This window comes from Cupressus sempervirens, chromosome 6, assembly GCF_028749045.1.
Source record: "Cupressus sempervirens isolate cs-2001-9-10 chromosome 6, ASM2874904v1, whole genome shotgun sequence".
Classification (NCBI taxonomy): domain Eukaryota; kingdom Viridiplantae; phylum Streptophyta; class Pinopsida; order Cupressales; family Cupressaceae; genus Cupressus; species Cupressus sempervirens.
In genome coordinates this window covers 302745038-302768736 of record NC_143123.1, presented here as the reverse complement: position 1 = coordinate 302768736, position 23699 = coordinate 302745038, and the positions used below count along the sequence as shown (strand labels likewise).

Here is a 23699-nt window from a genome sequence, read left to right as displayed (position 1 = left end):
TTTTTCATTGAAGCAAAAGAAAACAATGCCTTCTGAAACTTGTCCTCTTATGTTTAAGAACCTTGTGTTGCACTTTGTCATCATCCTTGAGTCACTGTGAAGGTTTTCTTTCCAATACTCCAAATTATTCTTAGTTTTCTTTTTCATCAAACTTGGCATATAGATATAATCACTTAGAAAATAAAGTGTAATAGACAAGCTTCTTGTCTAATGAATGCTATGGCTAGCAAATGTACATTAAGAAGCATAGTCAGAATCAAAGGAAATTGAATTTTTATCTATAATGATAGCACTCCAAATGACAATATTCTCAAGAAAAATGTACATCCTAAGATGCGGGACAATCAATATGAGAAAAATTAGGTCTAGAAAATTCCCTATCATACATGATAAAAAATTTCTGCTACAAAATCTTACCAAGAATAGATAAAATAGTAGGAGAAGAGACACCCTATAATGTTAGGCACTTGTCATTAAAAACATTGATGAAATAATTTAAAGGAGGAGAATTAAATATTGTGCCACCCTTGAAAATAATTATAAGCTTTGGTAATTAGAGTCTGGCAATACCTGAGGTATTGAATCATAGATTAAATTAGCTCTGCACAAGTCTTATTCTCAGATACAATAGTCATTCTGAATACTGTAAGGATTATCTGGTATGTAGGCTCTACAATATAGGTCAAGGTGGTACCAAAATCAATGATATTTCTCCCATTTCCTTGAACATGAATACTCCAAACCTTGGGATGGATGGGAAGAAGAACCCCATCAACAAAAACTTTCTTTATCCCAATGTAGTAAAAGGTCTCTATAAATATGTTCCTTAGAAAAGGAGAGTAGCTCATCGATTTCTTCAATGACTACCTCAATGGTGTCTGCCCCAATATAAATTAACATGTGTGGGGGGAGAAATAGTATAGTCCACCAAGTAGTAAGAATTTTTATTCCAACAAGTTTACCAAGTTGTGAGGTGAATAAAATAGGCCCCTTCCCCAACTCCATTACACAATATATTCCAACAAATGGTTAACCTATAAAACTAGGTCCTCATATTTTAATCCCATAGCTAAATGCACATTGGGGATTTTGGTACTCTCCCGTAAGCTTGTATTGAGTGTTTCAGTCTCCATAGAGAAGATCCCAATTCTACTAGGGAGATTTGCATAGATATGGTAAAACATGCATGAACTATGGATCCTTGTGCAATTACATGAAGAATTCAAGAGAGGAGAAACTAGTTGATAGACTGGTGCATAGTAATGTACTAGTATAAAACTTGATGAATGCCCTACAAAGAAGGTTGATCCAAGATTTATATGGAATTTCCCTTTACAAGTAGATCACTAATGGGTAAATATATTTATTAAATTAATAGGTATATATTCTATATTAAATCTCAAGCTTATATTTATTTGTACATAATCGATGGTGCATTTTATCAAATCAACTTGGCTGATTACCTTTTAATTTGAAGGAGTCTATGTAGTAGGAAATGGGCCATTCACAAAGTTTTAATTGAGGTTTGTGGAACTTTTCTAGAAGAGCTTCCTCTGTGCTAGGTAGTAAGTATTATGCAATTACTATGGAATTATTATTTTTCCTTTGTAGTGCTTTTGCTCTACTAAACTCTATGTTAAATTCAAAAAGTGCATGATGCTTGGTGTATATTGTAGGCCAAATGATGATTCCTTGTTTCAAAGTATAATTTATTCAAAAGCTTGCTCTGCCCAATTTATAGAAGAATTGTCTCTGCACTATTTAGTAAGTATAATCTATAGTTGATATGAGATTTATACTTTATAAGTTTATTGTCTTTCTTATATTACTGCATGTAATGAATTCTTCTTAACTATTTTATTTTCATCATAGATGCATTTTTTACATGAAGTCAACTACCTTATATCGTAATAAATTGAACTCCATTTTAATAGGAATTTGATAATTCAGATGACTTCCATCAACTTCTCTGAAGTGTATACATTTGCACTGTCTTTGTAAGGTTTAAAATAGCAAAAGATAGAAATGGGAGCTCAAAGACCTTTAAAGCCTCTAGCAGCTATGAGGTAAGTATTGAAAGCTTCACTAAAATATTGAAGCACATATCGAATTTGAATGCTTTTATTATCATATTTGAGAATCTGCAAAGTAGAGTTCACATAAAGCAACAAAATTAAAGCTTAAGAAATTAACAATCTCATATATATCTGGAAGTTACAATCTTTATAAATAATGTAAAGAAATGAATTAAATTAGTTAACTCTCTTCTCTTGCTAAACAAATTGATTGCTTCTCTTTTTACAAAAATAATTTGACAACTATGAATTAGGGCCAAAAAAATGTATGGAATGTTTTCAGAAGTTTATAGTTGTCAACTTGTCATAATGGTAAGTAGATACTAATTAACCTTTACTAGGACCTCACAAGGCTCACTAATAAGTCTTATTAGGGTTTACTCCAAGACCCCACACTAGGATAATTCTTTACTTAATCCTCCTATTCTTTCCAAGGATATCTCTACCAATTTCCTACTTCAATATTCCACTTTAACAAGATGCAAGACTCAAAGCATCATGATTCATTCAACTTAGCAAGGACTTCACTAGTGTTGTAGTAGGATGGAGGGATCCCATACAAGTCTATTTGATTAGGTTCAAAATGTTCTTTCTCACAAAATTCCATGGTTTCTTACCGATCTCCTCAAACCCTTATTTTAGGGCTAGTAGCCTTTTTCCCTAATTAGGCCTCCAAATTTTCCATTTTGAAAATATTTCAAAAAAAACTCAAGAAGATACCAATTAAGTTATGGTTATAGAGAGCTTGAATATTTTCAAGGTTTTAGTTCTTCAATCCCTCCATACAACTCATTCCTATAAAATAGCCTACTTATAAGGGTTTTAAGACTTTACTTGTTGATGGGCCTTACAAAGATTCAAAAGGAACACAAAAAGATTTGAATCCTTCTTAGTTCTTGGAAACTATACCTTTAGATATTTCTATACATACTCTAATCCTTGATTGGCACAAACTAATCAAACTACTCCTCTATCCAAACCCTATAACCATCAAGTCACCTTGTCAAGTATGCTTGAATCCACCTAGGGATTGATTCCAAAAATAGAAGACCATTTCATATTGACCCCAAGTTATTTATAGTTCCCTAATAGATTCCTAAATTTTGTTGTGTTCCAACAATTAGAAATCAAATTAGAGCAATTTCTATGATAACTATTGATGCAGAGCAAGGGTGGTTGGTATTAAATACACAATAATAGTTGCAAACTTAAGAGACTTAGATACTTGTGCCTATTGACAACTTCAAATTCTTCAAAGAGTTAACTTGTTTAAGTCTATCACAATATTCCTAGATGCTGACTTGGTTTCTTAAACACCCAATTAATTGGCATACAGATCTTTAAGACTCTAAGACAATACCATACTTCTATAAATTTGGCTCAAATGCACAATACCCTACCTAATAGTCCAGATGCATGTTTCGAATGGGGACAACAATGGTTTTCCTCAAAATGTTTGACAATCTAAAGACACTTCCTAATACCCTTTTTAAAGATTTTTATAACATATCAAAGGATTGTATATGGTTACCATAGACCAATAGGATACCCCACATCTTTGCATGACAATTCATCAATTTAATAAGGGACATCACACCTGCTATCCTTCTCTCTCCAAACTCACACTAGATTCATGAGATGACTACAAATGATCAAATTTCATAAATGATTGACCTCTCAGGCCCTGCAACACCATAGTCCTTGAATCTTGACTCAAACCCGATTTGACTAGAGTTCCCTCAAACTCTTACCTCCACACACAAATTCAATATGTTATATGTTTTTCCAACATAGGATTCACTCCACATTTGAGAAGAATATTCCTTTTTATATACGGCTTTCAATTCCAATATATCTTCAACCTGTGATCACTTCTACACCCCACAAAATTGCATATTCATTGTTAGCAATTTATAATACATGTTAACAATTTCATCCCATGAAGGTTAGGCCTCTACATTCATGGTATGATCCTTATTCTACCTAAGGTGTTACTGCAACAACAAATTGAAATCAAGAGTAACTATTTTAAGTCAAGACTGGTATGACAACAAGCCTACAATGTTATGAAATGTATCAATAAAACATAGTAGTTCATGCATAAAACCTTGTCAAAGTATTTTGAATACAAACCAATCTATTGGAGATCCAAAGTAATGGAAATCAATTGCAAAGAATAGAGTTTTCTTATTGTTGTCTTTCTCCTCTGTCCATACACTTGACTATCTCTCTTATAATAGAGACTCAAAACAAAAATATAAAAATGCGTAAAACTAACTCAAAACCAATACAACTATCATCGGTTAGTTAAATCGTTTGGTTTTAAAATAAAACAAACTCAAACTAATGTCGACTTATATTTTATGGAATCCCTTTAAACAAAAAGACCATTAACCAAATTTTGATCTTTTATGATAACTAACATTCCTAGACTCTAAACACTCCAATGTTATTTGTGCTTGGACAATGATAGTTCATTAGAATTTCATGTAGTCCTATTAAGGACATTACAAATATTTGAATCATTATATTAGTCTAATTCTTATAACTTGCCAATTAATTCCCTGATTTCCTCTAGCTATCTTTGTGGTCTTCATAAGCTACACCATTGGCTTGGTTGTGTGTGGGGCTCCTGCACCAACTACTCTACCTAGGCCAGTGAACTAGCCAAGAAGAATTTTTTTATTTACAACTACAAAAACATAAAATGGGAACTTAATTAATGCACTAAGAAATTTCTTGGAATGATTCATCAAACACTTTCTTTATTAGTCAATATTTCATACATTGGGAACTCCAATCCCTCAAAATGATTTCAAATGAGCTTATATAACTCTATTGTCCAAGTACCAACTTTCTTCATTGATCCCCAACCATTTCTTGGTGATTTTATAATATTGCTATCAAAGTTGTCATTGATAATTTTTGTAATTTTTTCACTTTGATGACTTGGAAAGTCATGATCACTCCTAAAGTGTCGAGTTTGGTTTCAATAACATATCTAACTATTTTGAGACCCCTCCTACTGAGATTTTAAATGAGTGAACTAGAACATTTATGTTGAAAAAAATACCAGATTTGAAGAATGCTAGTTATTTTGTTGCTTTTTGGGATCATATTGGTAATATAACATATATTTTGACTTTATGGTACTCATTTTTGTGTTAATACTCTATAGATAAAGGTGAAGCATCCTGTAAGAAAAAATCTTGCCATCACAAAGAATCTACCAGCAAAAGATTCTAGCATGAGGATTCTTCTTCTGAGGAGGTTAGTCATTTTGTTGTGGATAATTATCTATAGAACAGAATCATGTTTCAGTGGAATCACAAGCTTATAGAATTTTTATGTTCAATAGTGAACAAATGGTTAATTGAAATGCCTTATTTCAAATTGAAAAAAAAATTAAAAAAATTGGTGCTCTCTAAATGATGAAGACATTCATTGTACTTTTCTAGCATAACATTAATAGATATTTGTTTTTTATCTTTAAATATTGCTATACTATTGTGACATTTTTCATTTTATAATTTTTTTTGTACTTTTTGAAAGAGAGATAAGAAATTTTTGTTTAATATTATTCAAAGTGCATTACAAGAAACAAATAAAAAATCAAGTGCTTTGGGAAAGAATAACTTAGTTGTAGTAAAGAATGGGTTAGTTGCAGATTTTAAAAATGGTAAAGAAGAATCAAGTGAGGATGAGTCTTATGATGAGGTACTCCATGGTTAAGCCAAGTCTTTAGTACATAATAAAGCAGTTGAATTTCATAAAAAAAAAAAAATTGACAGTTGATTTGTTTAAATATTGCCCATCAAAAATTACTTAGTACATCTGATCTTTTTTCTGCACAAGAGCTTGCAATTCTGAAGAATCTGAAGAAGATATTGTACTAAAGGTATATTTGGTGTTCTTTTTAAAGTGAAAATGTGATTGGAAATTTTGTATATTGTTATATTTCACATTCAGAAAGGTCAAATTGTAAATAGAGGTGAAGTCGTATGGATTTAAGTTTCTTCTTCATTATTTATAATGCTCTCAATTCCTCCTTTGTAGCTATAAAAATACTTGTTTATTTTCACCTTTCTAGATACCCTTTACCAAGTTCTTGAATATTCCAAAATATGTTAGGCTGACCCCACTCTAGCATGTCCTAACTTGTACTTGGTTCACAGACCTAACTCCTTTCCTTTTTCTCCAAGTTTTGGCTTTACTAGTATGGCAAAGAAAGGGGTGCTTTTCACCTTGAGGGTCTTCAAAAACTCCCTCTCTCCAACCATCATCACATTAGATGCATGTTGGATCTCCTTCCTATCTTCTAGCAATGGTCTCAAGGTGTATTCCTTCCTATTTTTGGAGATGATGTAAACATTTCTCCTTCCATCATGCTTAGAATTGACATCTAATTGCTAGGGCCTACCTAACAATAGGTGAAAAGCATCCATTTATGCAACATCATAGACAATATTGTCTTTGTACTCCCCTATTTGAAATTGAACATGAACTTGTTCATTTACTATGACCTACTGCTCCTTATTAGCCATGAAACCTTATAAGGGTTAGGATGTGGCAACTTCTTCAATCCAAGCTTCTCTACCATTTCTACTGAGGCTATATTATTAGTTGAACTGGAATCTACAATAACTTTGTAGACCTTACCTCTTACCTTGCAGAGAGTTCTAAATAATGTTTTCTTTGAGGAGGTTCTTGCTCTGTGATAGTCTTCAGTAGGGTTCTATTGAACACTAGAGACTCTCCTCTCTCTAGATCAGCATTTCCTCTTGCCCCTTGGTCACTTTGTGCATCCTCCTCTTGAGCCAAATGGACTCTCCTATTCCCTTCTTGGCTGCTACTACCCATTTTCTCAAGAAGTGCTTGTATGTAGCAAGTGCAATATGTAGAGGTAGAGTTATGGAAGGTCAACTAATTATTTGTTTCTTTTCATTTTTTATATTTCTTTATCTCTTTATCAATCTATCTCTCTATCTATACCTCTTTCTATCTGTGTCGCTTTAATATTCATTTCTATATGTGTCTTCCTCTTACTACTCCATTTGCAAGTTGCAAACAAATCATTATTCTTTCACCAAACAGTCATTCCATTCAAGAAAGACCATGTCTGATGATATCAAGGCAAAAAAAATAGGGAGACAATTACTAGACTATGGTCTAACTTAAAAAGAAAAGGCGATGGAAAATTTTATTGTCCTTACAAAAATTGTAAGGGCTTAAAGACTAAAAGATGACTAATCAAAATAGCTAAGGAACATTGTAGGAAACATGGTCACATTGAAGGGGGAAATGAATATCATCCATTGGTATGTATTTTAATAATTTATAAATTACATAATACATGATTTGATGATGACATCATGGTCATGGCTAATATAAGTTCATCATTTTCATATAGGTCAACATTCCTGAGTTTCATGTTATGGACCATGACAATTCAGAGAGTGTGGATTTCCAAATGAGGGAACATGGAGGTGTGAATATTGAAGTACAAGGTAATGATACCATGGAAGAAGACCATGATGATGAAGATCATGATGATGATGATGATGATGATGATGATGATGTTGACATAGAGCTTGATGTACCTATACTTGAGAAGGCACATGAGTCCCTATATGAAGCTCTAAAGCAACTCTTCTTTCCGCTGCATTATTGTTGGTGAGCTTGAAGGTTATGAATGGATTATCTAATGTAGCAATGACACATATGTTATGTCATATTATTTCATTATTTTACTCATAGTTCCCTTACAATTAACATTGGGTTCGTGTAGCAATTAATATTCTTGAAATTAACAAATTATTTTTTGGTCGTAGGTTGATAGGTGAGAGTTTGTTACCACCATCAAACATTCTACCTCGCTTGTACTGAGAATTATCTACCATCATAAAAGATATTGGAATGGAGTATCAAACAATACATGTATGTCTAAATGATCATATTATATATCATAAACATCATGAATTTGCAACACAATGCCCTATTTGTCAGACTAGTAGATATCAATCAGATCGATTAACAAAAAAGGCGCCTCGCAAGGTTCTTCAGCATATTCACATTATTCCACATCTGCAATGATTATTCAGGTGCAATAGCTTGGCACAATTTATGGATTACTATGAACGCAATATAAGTCAAGATAACATTATGCGAATGCCTATAGATGGTTTGAAATTTAAGAAAATAGAGGAAAAATGGCCACACTTTAAAGAAGAACCTCATAGTCTCAATCTTTCATTGGCAACAGACAGTGTCAATCCTTTTGGAGAGATGAGATCTACTTACTTAGTGTGGCTTATTTTTGTTATCAACAATAACATACCTCCTTGGTTTTCTGTAAAGAGAGAGAACATAATGTTGACACTAATTGTTCTGACTATTTTTGATTTAATGGTCATCTAAATTAATTTATTATTACTAATCTATCAAAATGGTCATAATAATTATGTAATGTTTTTGTTTATTCAACTAGGTAAGTACCAAGTTAAATATATCAATGTATATATTGAACCCCTTATCAATGAGTTGATGGTGTTATGGGATGGGGTTACTATGTATGACATCTATAGACCAATAGTACAAAGACAATTTCAATTTCATGCAATGCTTGTATGGACAATACATGATGCCCCTAGGCTAACACATTTTTGTAGTATGTTCTCTTCTTAACACCTCTTTTTTTGTATGTTATAGTGACAACACAAAGTTAACACATTTAATCCAATTATACATGATCTTGTAGGTCTTTAGACAAAGGGAAAATTTTCATGTCTAGTTTGTGGTCCAAAGACAAAATATCGTCATTCAAAAAGTTTAAGAAAGCAAGTGTTCGATGAGAATAGACACTTTATGCACATAAATCATAAGTATCGAATTACCGAAAAACATCTTTTCAATGGAAAAGAAGAGACTACGTCAAAGCCACAAATGATGGTTTTTGTTCCAAATTTATATTTTGATATTGTGTTTTTTTTACTAATGATGTAATTGATGCTTGTGAAGGTCGTCAAGGCATCAATGACCAACTTCCAAAAGGACTAAAAATTTATCCTATGCAATTTACTAGGTTGTCGTACTATGAGAAACTCCCAATTGTGCATTTGTTTGATCCTATGCATAGTGGAAAGAATGTAATAGAGACATTATGGAAAATCTTGGATGGAAAGCATGACAAAGACCAAATTGTCAAAACTTGTAGTGACATTGAAGAATCCAACCATGCAATGAAAAATGGCATTTGATCAAATAACAATGGAGACCAGATTGATACAAGTGCCCTTAGTTGGTTATTGTCAGAGCAGCAGAGCAATGCTATAAAAGAAGTCATAAGAAAATATGATTTCCCACAGGATTTGCTGTGAAGATAAACAATCTCATATCAAAGAAACGTGAATTTGGGCCAGGGTTGAAAACAAATAATTGGCATACATTTATTAAGGTAATTCATATTATTTTGTATTCATTATATATTTGTATACTACATGTAGTTTTAATTGCATTCTTTTATAAAATATTGACAAGATCATTTTACAAATATTGCAGTATGTTCTACCTCTATCTCTCCCACATCACTTTGCCAACAATGTCAAACAAGTTATATATGATCTTGAAAAATACATGAGGTGGTTATCATTTAAAGAAATCAATAAAGAAGATATAAAATATTGGAAGAGAAAAATTCCTCTTCTTATGTGTGAAATGCAAAAGTGTCTACCTCCAAGTTTTTTCAATGCACAAGAACACTACCTCATACATCAAGTTGAGGAGATTGAATTGTGTGAACCTATACCAACCAGGTCAATATGGATGGTTGAGAGGCACTTGAAATTTTTGAAAGGCTTGGTTCGACAAAGAGCACATCCTAAGGGTTCTATGGTGGAGGGATATATGGTATACCAGACCATGGTGTACATTAATGAATACCTTCCTAAGTTTGTAGCAAAGATCCATGTAGATTGTATTTGGAATCCCAACTCAATTAACAACTTTGAAGGGGAGTACTTGATGGGCAAAGGTAGATCAAGGAAAGTGAGACGTAAATCTAAGATGTTATGGTAGTTAATTAATTCTTATAAATCTTCAATATAAGTTATTTATAATTGGTGTATTTTTTTTTATACAAGTGGTCAAGAGTGGGATGCAATACATTTGTATTTTGCAAACAATCTTGATTGGAAGATAGTATGGATTAAATGATGTAAAAAAAATGGTTGCTCATTAACATGGTAAGGTGTTTCTTCATTGGTTACAGAAGCTCATTTTAATGGAAATTCCAACGTTACGCCGATGGTAGTTGATCTAGTAAAGGGTTTAAGAGGTAGAGAGGTATGTAGAAATTTATTAATGATCATAATTTGATGTATGTTTCGTATCAACTCATGATGCAAATAATTTACACACACTTCAAAAATTGCAGGTCAAGCATCACAAAGTGATGTACTATCATGGCCACAAATTTTGCATAAAAAAGTTGGTGACACAAAGAAAACTTGTGATTTTGGGATCACTGCAATTTTTGAGGTCACCAATATATCATCTAGAAATGACATACATCATCAACAATCTCAAAATCAATACTGTGGCATCTTGGATGATATAATTAAGTGTGACTTTAACTCCTTCAAAGTAGTTCTATTCATTGTCAAATGGTACAGGTTACGACTAAATCAAAATTATCCAAATAGAATGATTATTCAACATGATAATGGATTTACAATGATTAATACAAGGTCATTTGAGCCAGTTGGAGATGAGCCCTATGTTCTTCCAAGTCAATGTGAGCAAGTTTTTTACTTAGAGGTTCCACATAAATAGGGTTGGTCATTTGTTGTTAGACATGATCCAAGAGGAAGGTCAATAAAGTATAATGTTATGGAAGAAGAAGATATTGAAGATGATGAAGAAGCAGATGATGAAGATCAAGATGATGGTGATGATGATGATGGTGATGATGATGATGATGATGATATGATGATGATGATGATGATGATGGTGATGGTGATGATGGCGATGATGATGGTGATGATGGCGATGATGATGGTGATGATGATGGTGATGATGGCGATGATGATGGTGATGATGGCAATGATGATGATGATGATGATGATGATGAGGAGGATGATGATGAAGAAGATAATCAATAACTACAGACATCGACACCCCTTCTATTGATGATCTTGCATTTCATATATAAGGTAAATTTGTTCATGTTTACGATGTTGCATATTGTTCATGTTGTCTTCTAAGTTATTTCTAGCATATGTGTATCATGTAATTTTTTGCTAACTTAAGATAAATGATTAACATATGCAAGAAATATGATTACATATTTATTTTTTTCAATTCTAATGATTAAAACATATGTTATTTATAATTACCATTATTTATATTGTGTCTGATTATCACCCTTTTTGCAAACAGTCAATTGACTACAGACATTGTCACTCCTTCTGTTGACAATCTTGCATTCCATATATAATTTAATGGGATTTAATTTCATTTACCTAATGTTCATGCAAAAGAAAGTAGCCATTTCTCTTGTTAAATCATCTAAGACTATAAAGGGAACGCCATTGTTGTGTCAATGTGTTTAAAAATGGAACTATTATTGACAAGCATATATTTTTTATTTGATAATTGAGTTATAATGTTACTTTAGTCCACAAGTTGGCAGCCAATTTTTCAACATAATTACCAAATACATAAATTTAAAAAAATGATAATTAGATAGAACATCAAAATTATGATGTTTATTTTGAATTATTTTGGTCTACCTTGTTCTACCAGAACACTCTACACAATCTGTTTTACAGTTGATTGGGAGTAGGCTAGCTCTAATTGGTCCATTGGTGAGAATTACATCATTAATGAGGCAATATTTTATTCAAATCTCAATAATTTAGTATCCATTTCTGATAAAAATTATTGTTTATAACATCTTCTTGTATTTATGTTGTACAGGCCCATATTGCAACATTTTCATTAGGGGTTGGCAGAATTCCATGGGTTATAATGTTTGAGGTTAGTTCTCATTAGAAAAGTGAATTGATTTGGTTAAGAAGAAAATCTAGAGATGAAGTCAATCTATTACTAAACACTAATGAATCAAAACTTCCTACCTTATCATTTCTTTTGAATTTAGTACCCAACTCTTTTGATTACCGGAGGCTACACATTATTCTTGAGAAGAAAGGACCTCATGATCATTATAAAGAGACTTTTCTTTAATGAGAAGACCCAATGTCTTATAGATTAGTTCCTCTGTACACCCTCATCCTCACCCACCTTGAAAATATCTAGAGATCTTTTCTTCTAAATCGTTCTTTCATTCAAACTCTTCATTCTCTAAGGCATTTAATGTTAATATCCCACTTCAATCATTCTCAACACCCTAGTGTAATCCATGGATCATTAGGAATGCCTTCCCTTGGCTAAAATTGCATGTACCCTGCCACTATAGAATCTCTCTATCAATAGTTGAGATTTGAAACATGGGTTATAACTTAATCCCTAGGCCACATTAATTTAAAACAAATCCTTAACTATGAAATAGATAAAGCAATTTAGTAAACCAATTAGTTTTGGAGCTTGCAAGTGTTCTCCAAAAGTTTTACACCACTAATATAGACTAAAAAGACAATTCTACAATGAAATTCTGGTAATTAAACTTTAGTCTTTAGGTCACATTAGTCAAAACTGAACCCAACCTTCCAAATATTTAAAGCAATTATATCAATAATCAATGGTTTATTTATATTGATAATCAATTTATATGAATTTCATAATTTTTAGATTTATCTGTGTTTGGTTTGATGCAAATATTTCCTATAAATATGAAGGGCAACACTAGCAGCTTGGTGTCTTTTGTTGCTTTGTTTGGTGGTTGGCTTATTACAGTTACTTTTAATTCTCTCTTGTCTTGGAGTCCAACAGGTTGGATCAATGAAATAATTCACTCAACTTTTCCTATTTTGATACTGTCTCTCATTAGTTGTAAGAGTGCTTGAATGGAGAAATGTTAGATGTGTTATTTTATTTCTTTTTGAGAGGTTTCTAGATTTCGTTATTGCGATCTATTAGTGTAGCTTTCTTCCTTTGTGATTTATTATTTTGATGCATCACAACGTATGCTGTCAAAATTATGTGATCTATGTATCAAACTTTTCTTATCTAGCTTAGTATCTTCAATATAGATAATAATTCAAATATTTAAGGTCTTTAATCTAGATCTATAGAGTATGACTGACAAATTTATTTTGAATTTGAATGCTCTTGAAATTTTTTGCATATATTTTATTTGTGTCAACATTTTCTATGATCCATTATCACCTTGTCTTTTCTAGATCATTGTTTCAATAATGCATTATAGCGTATGATCCATATTCTTACAATCCATCGTTAGGATTATTATTATTATTTTAATTCATTATATTGATGGGTGTTTGAACTCTTTGAAAATCTTTATTATAGACCAAGAAAGTAAGACTACCTAATTTGTTTTCAGATTCAGTTATTTTTATCATTTTTTCCTCTCAATATTTTAGATCATGTTCTATGATCTACCATCACAAATTTCATGTTCTCTAACTTCCTATCTTGATCATGATAGATAATGGAGTATGCACCATTTCCATAATGTCTTGTTAATAAATTCATAAATATTGACGCAAAAGAGATTTTTGAAGTCATATCAAAATCTTTGAGATTCATTAAATTCTAAGAAAAATAGTGTTCACTAAGTAAATTACTTATAAAAAAAATCTTTATTCACTTTGAATTTTCATTTTTTGAGTTGATTGTGTATTTTTGTAAACTCAGAATTAGAAATCACAACTTTATCTATCATCGTAACTCTTCTCTTTTCTAGCTCATTATCTTGTCTGATCCATTATAAACCTGGCCACACTCATATGAAAAAGTCTTAATTTGTATCTTAAATTGGAAAGCTTGTAGACTTGATTGCAAGTATCTCTAAAATTATATTTATGATCTAGCATGAATTTTTGTTTCTTTTCGAGCTCACTATACTAAATGATACATCATGGTAGTTCTCTTTTTCACTAATTCACTGTCTAGATTATAGATTCTAAAATATGAATTGCAAAGTTGATGCAAAAATGTTATACATGGTCAAAGTGAACTTTCCTCATTCTATTTTTTTTTTTTTTTGTGTTTATTTTATAGGAAGAGTATTTGGGATCATTCAATATGATGACATTGTTCAATATGATGGCATTCTAACTTGTGTCTTTTCAAAATTTGTTTAAACTAACTAGGTAAAAATGAAGCTTAAAGGCCACCAAAAGAAAATTATAGGCTTGGCATTTTCACACACTTTGAATGTATTGGTATCTTCTGGGGCCAATGCCTAGGTTTTTCTTCATTTTGTATATCCATTGCCATCTCATTTTGTACATTCACATGTTTATAGATTCAAATTACTACATGTTTTGCCAATGTTCTGGCAGCTCTATTTCTGGAGCATTGATAGATGGGAGAAGTGAAAGTCAAAAATTTTACAAGTGTAGATAGGAAGATCATCACCACTGATCGGGGATACAAGAGCATAGTTCCATAATGATCAAGTTCACTTGTTGGTTGTTCACGAGAGCCAAATTTCTATTTATGATGCTTCTAAGTTTGACCATTTTCATTATGTAAGTCTTTGTCAGCAATTTAGAATTCAAATTTAGTAAGTGATAATGATATAAGCTACCTTCTCTATATGAGTGTAAACTGATATCACATTTATTTGTACTATACTAGACACCTCATGATTCTCTATCTACTCCCATTTCAAGTGTGGTATATTCATGCGATAGCCTTCTCATATTTTATAATTTAACTCAAAATGTATCGTTTGATTATTCATGCAATGTCTATCCTCTAGTAATTACATCGCATCCATCTGACTCAAATCAGTTCAGTCTTGAAATGATTGATGAAGGAGTTTATGTCATTGACCCTTCAGAATTAGTAGGAAAGTGGGGTGTGGGACCTCCTCCAAATAATGGTACCGTTGGATCAAATCCAACATTAAGAAATAAATGTTTAGAACTAGCTCCAATGTATTTCATCATATTAGAACATGGAAAATGGTGTCTTGTACTACCTTTTTATGTTTATCACTTACCTATTTGCAACTCCACAATTAATATTGATGATAGTCTCTTGCCCTTACCATGCTCCTTTTGATATATCAGTCTTTTAACTTGTATATATATCTTCAAGAGCATGGTGCTTCTTTATGCATAAGTTTGATCTTTTAGAGAAAATCATTCACTTATGAACATTCCATCAAAGATGATGTATACTGAGGAATTATGGCTTTTCTAGCTATTAAGTGGAAGTTTCACATTTTTTGAACATTCAAATAACTTTACTTTTATTGATGTAGCTAAACTACAAGTGCCTTTTGTGTTCTTGAAAAATGGTAAGCTTTCAACTTTTATGAAGCCATTACATATGCAAATGAACTAAAACTAGTGAGGTGTCAATTTTAAGGCAATTTTTGTTTCTATAGTATAGTTTAATTTCTAGAAATAGGCTCAGTGATTGATTGTGTTTTAATATTATGTCCTGGATGCTCTTGCCAAGAAATTGATCAACAAGCAACCAAATAAGGGGTTATAGCTATATATGTGCTCTTATGATGATGTTATTGGGATTGTAAGTTTTTTTGTCACATTTATCTATTTGAAAAATAGAGATTAATTAGTGTTATTGGCTTTCATTCCTAATAAATAATTCTTTCCTAATTTTATTTTTCCCTACAGTCTTCACAAGCAATGGTGTCTCAAGAACCAAAATTTAGATAGGTTGTGCCAATTATTGCAAAGGCTTTGCTCTCATAGGAGCCATTTAAACTGCACAAAATTTGATTCTAAAGCATAATTTCTCGATGGAGACTCAGGATATTGTGCACATTTCTTCCTCCTTCCCATTATTTTGTATGAAATAAATCATGTGATATGAATGAAACAACAGTGTGGAGGTAGAAATGTGCATAATACCCTGAGTCTCACACCGAGCAATTTTGCTTTAGAATCCAAGTTTGTGTAGTTTAGAAGGCTCCTATGAGAGCAAAGCTTTTGCAATAATTGGCATAGCTCATCTAAATTTCTACCAAGTGTTGGTCTCAATTTCAACCAACATGTCTTCCCTTTTCTATCGCATATATGGTACTGTCATAGAAAATTAAGGGGTCTAGGTCACAATTTTGACAACAGTTGAAAGGGATCTTGGTCACAATTTCGACGACGGTTGGTCTTTTTTTCCATCGAACATTTGGCTTTACCATCAAAAAAGTCAAGGGGTGTACATTGAAATTTTGACTAGTGATGGATGCAAATGAGGAAATAAGAGTTCAAGGTGGACTAAGGAAATCGATGAAACTCACATCGGTAAGTTGACCTTTTTTGAGTCAAAATTTCAATGCACAATTATTGTGATGAAAAACTAACTAAAAAAGATCGATGACAATTTTACTCATCTATTTGACCAACTCTAGTCACAATTTCAACCTTTTCTCATCAAAATTTAGGGCTAAATTTACTAGTGACACCACTTCAAGCTAAAAATAACACATGTTAGATGACTAAATCTAAGCATTATAATTAATTAATGGCCCTAGTGCTCCTTATAAAACCAAAAATAAAATAAAAAGATGCAGAGTTGCAAGATCTAGAATGTGTTGAGATATAAATTATAGAAGCAAAAGCTATCTAATGGTGCAAGAAGACCAACATAAAAAAGTTCCTCCAAAATATGATAGGAAGTTTCTATAATAAGGGTATTTCTAAGAAAGTTAGAGAAGGTAAATGAACAACCCTAAAGTCGGTTGAATTGTGCTAGAATTGAAATGGTGATAAAATTATCCATGTGTATTGGAAATATTCTAAGTTTGTTAGACAAGGTAACTTGAAAACCTAAAGGATTATTCAGAATCACTATAGTCAGTACACCATTAGTGTATCTTCCAATTATTCGACTATAACGTGATAATTTTGTAAATGCAATAGAGCATATACATGGCAGGGGTAGGAGCTATGACTCAATTCAGATAAAGAAAGACTTGAAAATCCTTGTTATCATTTCCAATTATCAATAAGAAATATTCATTGAGTAGTGCCTAATAAGAATTACTATAGTAGGTTTTTTATTTTCCATATAATAGTTCTAACCCAAAGGTTGATAGATATATTGATTCATTATTTCTAGTAGAATGGTTTTTCAATGTTTATCACATGCTAAGGATAAAAGTCTCTTGTTATAATTTGTGAATGTTGGTATAAAGATCATCTGGGAATGTTCATGGTTTATTATTTACTTAGAGTATTATGCATTACATGCGATCAAATATTGTATGTTCAAAAGCAATATGAGCAATAGTCTTACAAGTGATGAATTTGATTTAATTATAAAATTAATTACTTCTTTAATTGGAATCTTTTCACATATGATATATGGATAGTGCATCAAAATTTAACATTATCTATTTTATGTCATCACATGAAATTACAAATGAAAAAATCCATGCTTATTACATAATTAATGTTATAGAGAAACTTCATCTTTGTAACTTATTAATTAAGAGGAGGATAGATTTGAAAATTTTTGGGGGGCTTATAGTGTCCTTTCATGTATCCATAGAGGCCTCTAATATCTTCAAAATAATTTCTTGATCATTAATAAGGACTCTATTCACAAAAAAATTGCTAGAAACAAGTCAATGCAATAGTGATTAGCATCATCTAAAGCTATCAATTCCAAGTAGTGTGTCAATGTAAGAGATAACAAACCAAAAAGATAGAAATGAATAAAAAGGGAAACATAATAGTAAGGGATGTGGAATCTATTTTACACAAGTATAATACTATAATAGTTCTACCCCTCTTAGAAGAAGTTGCCAAACTTGCTAATGCGAAGATTAATTAGAATACTCTTATAAAGAACACTACCACTAGCATTACTAATGCATAGGAATATCAAATATTATGGCATCATCTAGCCTACCACATAATAATTCCTAACAAGTATGAATATGGTGTTGATCCCTTGGATTATAGTGGTTTAGATTTTGAGATTGACCCCTCTCCTCCTATTTTTATTGAGGCTTTGCTAGAGGCTACAACTTGAGTCACAACTAGAAGCATTTTAGATTCCAAAACTTTCTATTCAACCAAGTCATTCTATTATAAAAGCTCCATTATCTTTTAACATACCTAGCTTGATTATTGTCCTAACTTCCATACAAACAATTAGAAATAAATGATTTGTACACAAGAAAATTAGTGTTCTAGTTTCCATCCAAAAGCAATATTTTCTAGTAGTATCTTCCTCAAATGATATTGATGGAAATGTATCAACGAGGTTTGTAAATCCACCAAGAAGGAAGAGAAAAGTGTGTACTATAGATGAGGAAAAATAGCTCATTTCTGCAATCCAAAAAATGTGGTGAAGGAAATAGGTCAAGCATTCTAAAATTAGGCTTTAAGCATGATCAAATAGTGTCTCAACCATCACAAAGATGGTCTCTTACCAAAAGCTCAATGTTGTTTCAAGTCAAAGTATGTAATGCCCCGCTCGAAGATCCTTGGAAAAAAGGATGAAATACAAGCCAAGAATTTTTTTTTTTTACAAGTATGAATGCACATGACAACATCATACAGGGATCACAATGATTGCAATGGAAGACTTCACCATCATCCCGGCAACCAACGAATCTCCAAATGCTACTACCAAACTAACACACACAAACAAAGCCAACAATGACAATGCACTTGATGAGGGCACAAGAAACAACCACTCATCAACAAAACACCAAGCTAGGGTAAAATGAAAAAACCTGAAATTCGGCTAAGCCTGAAACCCTAAAGCCCTAAAAATTGGCTAAATCTGGATTTTTGAAGCCCTGAAATTTCCTAGAATCCATAACTTATCTCTAAGAGGTCTGAAACCTATCTCAAAAGATTCATCGCATATATTAAAATATATCTTAAGTATAAGTTGACGTATATTTAATTTCTTAAGTTGACATATATTAAATATATGTCAACTTATACATCAACTTATATTAAACATATATTAAAAAATATACGTCAACTTAAGAAATTAAATATAAGTCAACTTAAGAAATTAAATATACATCAACTTATACTTAAATGATATATTTTAAACCCCAAGAGATAAAAATAGAAACACAAAAATTGGATTTCAAGAGAAACTGACAGAATTCAAAATGCAACAAGATAGGGTCGAAGAACGCCCAAAAGGGTATCCAAATCAACTCTCAAAAAGTTTGGATCATGAAGAAAAGTGCTCGCTCATGGCACACGCAAGTTTTTTACAAAAATCGTGTGACACTTTTTACTAAGGGAGGCAACACTTCTCCTTAAGGCGTGCGACACTATTCTAGTGTCGTGCGACATTTCTCAAGAAGGCATGCGATACTTTATAGTATTGTATGACACAGTTTGTATGGGTGTGTGATACATTTTTATGTCGCACAATGCTAACAAAATGTTGCCCATAGAAACACGAAAACACTCCCAGAAGCAAAAAGGACCAAAAAAAATAGAGTAAAGAACCTCCACACCAGGGAGTACTGAATCCACAAAGGCTCAAGGAATGAACACTTGAGTGCAAGAATATAACAGAAAGAAGAACATCTATCCATCTAAACTACAGCACCAAAGAACACACTGAAATAAACATCATAGGAATTGAACAACCAAACTAAGTGCGCAGTTCCTCCCATCCGTCTATAGCATCATAAGACCATCATGGGTCCTAGCCATCCCCCACATGTAACATCCCAAGCCACTGACCAGATCGTCGGTACTGTCATAATAGGGATGTCACTACTAAAAACATGCAACAATATAAGCATAAGAAAATCTAACATGCTAGTAGAAAAGCATAAGATAATCCTACAGTAGATAACATCACCTATCACATGCTAAACAACAATAAGCAACAAATATGCTAATACAACAATTCACAGCATCTAATCATATGCTAAACATCATAGTAAGGGAATGCGTCAAATAAAATAACATCATCTAAACATGATATACAAGCATCTCAATGAAAGCATAAATCACAAGAAAGCATACTCCAGAACCCAAAGTACCAAGTGAAAACATCCAGCAACAGTTGCACTAGGACAAAAGATCATCTATGTACATCGATCCCTAGAAATGGTGAAGGTAGCTACGCCTCCCAACCATGTGGCACCCATAGGTCCACACCCACCATGGTGATGGAGATAAAGATCCAACCACAAACAAACATAAAGCACAACATCCAAGGCTAACACTCACGCCAGATAGTATGATGGCTGCAACCAAGAACCTAAGACAATGCAAGGAGTACAGGTCCTGGTCAGACACTCAATAGGCTACTAAGTAGGGGCTGACATCATGGAGAGTTGCTTGGCATCCAAAAGCCCAAGCTAGTATAGGCATCTACTCTTCTCGACAGAAGGTGCACAACCTAAGGCAGCAACTCTTCACGATGAAAGGCGCACAACCCAGGGCAGCTACTCTCCTCAATAGAAGGTGCACAACCCACACATTTTATTATCTTGTATTTATCACCACCCAATGTTTTAATTTAATTATCACTTATATAAAACTTCTTCTGCCAACTAGGGAATAGTCACCAGGTTGTAGGATAGAAGCCCCTCCATATGCTACCCTACCCTACCCATGCTCATCCTACAACAAGTGCCCATGGGCATGCATACTCCCATCCCAACCCCAATGATCATAAATTTTGGAAGTACCACAGAAGATTGAGCCTCGCAAGTCACTCGACAAATGTACGTGGACGTACTTGTGTGTGGTGCACCACCATCATGAAGATCATAACACAAGGACAAAAATGAGAACACAATGCAAAGAAAAAACCCAACTAAAAGCAACACAACAAGGATAGATTCTACATGAATCTCAAAGCCAATAAAACCATACATCATGAAATCACTCAATCGGCCTCAATCTAAGAGTTTAGATTCTACATGAATCCCAATGATGTGATGAGACCAAACATCATGAACCCACTCAACCAGCCTCAATCCGAGAGTATGGATTCTACATGAATCCTAGCGTTCACAAAACAAAAGCAAAGGTCCAAAAGAGACAATAACAACAAGTATAAAATCACTCAATCGAACACAATGTCGGGAGTACGGATGCAACATGCATCCCAATGCAACATAAAAGTGCAGAAGTGGTCTGACTAATATCCAAACAAATCATCCAAGTCCACAACCCACATTGTGCCAAGAAAACTCGAAAAAATAGGGTGGCACGCAAAATGATGTAAAAACTCCAAATTTTAGAAAAATTCCAAAACTAAAACCCATTTGACCTTTGGGTTCAAAAACCCTAAAAATCCAAAAATAAATGGAATCAGACACCGTATGCAAAAAAGGGCCAGCATAACGATGTAAAATCCCAAACCCTCATCCCAAAAATAAGGAAATGTTCATACCCGCCCAACCGAGTAGAACTAGCATACAAAAATGGAGGGGAACACTAGTTCTCAGCCTCCAAACAAACGGCTACCAAAAACAAAAGCAGAAACGGAGCAGAAACAATAAAACAGGAAAGCCCTACCTTGCAGTCAAAAGGGCAAAATGGGAATCTAAACCATAAAATAAATATCTCGTAGAAGTAGTTGAAAATCGTGGCAATCCAAGGTTTCCCTGAGCTGGATCCAACAAGCCCAACCTCGCAATGATCCCACGCCCATAGCTCCCACAATGAACAAAACAGTCAATACTCATGAAGAGGATTTGGGGTTTTACTCTCCAACTTTCCAATTTGAAAGTGAGAAGTGAGGAATTAAATTCCTCTTTGGATACTTATTCACTTTTTGCGTAAATAATCGATTAGGGAAAATAACCAGCCAACCTAGTTAAACCCCAAATCGACCCAAACGAAAATAGGCTATTCCTATAAATAGAAATTCATCTATGGCAAAGCTACCAGAAATTAAAATAAATCAATTAAAAAGCCCAAAAATCCAAAAACACATAAATCTCGTTAATAACTTTCGTGACAATGCGAACCTCTAAATGCACAGACATGCTTACTGGTCTAATCACATAATGCAAATGAGATTGGATTTAATAATCACCGAAAGGTTTAATTTAAACACTTAATTAAGGATACGTTGACCATACCAGGACGACATTGGTAAAATATGAAAGGATGAATCACTAACTCCATGTGCCACTGCCAGGGATATAAATCCTATACACTAAACAACACGATCAAGTGCAATTACATATAATAACATAGCCGAAGCAATAATGCATTAGATCACCTAATTTAACCATTTTTTTAATTATATTAAAATAATCTATTTACATCACTCACGTTCGCATAAAGCATAACAATGAAGGAATGAAGTAAATAACCATAGCATTAATTCCATCACATAACAAAATCAAAGGTATGTCCAAATACCAGATAACCAGATATCATCATAAAACACACTGTCATCACAAAAAAAGGCATCGTCATGCAATATGATCAACTGCACATCATAGTAGTCTAAAATCTATGATACTGGAATCAAGGTGTAATATCTGACCCTCAGGTCCTCTCAAATGTAAACATAACGTGAGTAACAATTATCTCTTTAATCAGAAATATAACAAGGTAATGTCCGCAACACATAACCAAATAATCTCACAAGAACAATCTATTTAATTACTTATGCATTTAATAATGATTGATTACTCTACATTAAAAAAGGCACTTAAAACACATAAGCAAACACAGTCATAAACATGACTAACCATTGCTACAGGAACCTAGTCCAATGTAGCATGGTAATAGAACATAGTGCAATCTTTGCACACATCTCAAGGTAATCATGGAACAACCTCATGATACCACATCGATCCTGGTAACCACTGGCACAAACCTCAGTGAACCAAAAATCACATCATAATCTCAAAGATCAGTCAAAAGCATAATCAAAGCAACTGATAAAGAAACATAAATCCAAACACCTCAATAGTGTAGACCACTCAGGGTCACAATCATGATTCCCATCACAACAAAAGATCAACAAGGTTGCATCCATCAAGATGACTTACAAAAGTCAAATGGGAGAGGCACTACAAAGTGATCTTTGAAATTCAAGAACTTTGTCCAAACCTATAGATCTACAACATTCTATATCTCAGGTTGTTCTAGTAGCTATAAGCATAACATCGAGCACTAGCATGACTATGACTATTGGTCCAACAATTGTTGTCACTAGAAACACAACTAGCACAACAACTATCAAAATACCTTCCATCTCATTTATAATGTATATTACTTCAACTAGGTTAGGGAGATCTTCAATCCTTTCAATTTCTCTAGTAACATCATAAAACACTACATTGTATTTATCTCAAGGTTATCAAGACCTAGAACAAGGACCTCTTAATGTAATTTTTGGTTCTCCAAGTATCTATTTCACACTTCTCTCCATAAATTTTATACCTAAGAGAAAAAATAAATAGTTAATAAATCAAGTACAAGTCACATGATTCATCCTATACCACATCTAACCACAACTATAGCCATGTCATTAGTTTCAACT

At 32.9% G+C, this 23699-nt stretch overlaps 1 pseudogene; it reads right to left on the bottom strand.

The window, feature by feature from the left end:
• Positions 1 to 328: 328 nt before the first annotated feature.
• LOC149552407 (aspartyl protease family protein 2-like) overlaps positions 329 to 23699 on the bottom strand; it is a 77721-nt pseudogene continuing 54350 nt past the window's right edge.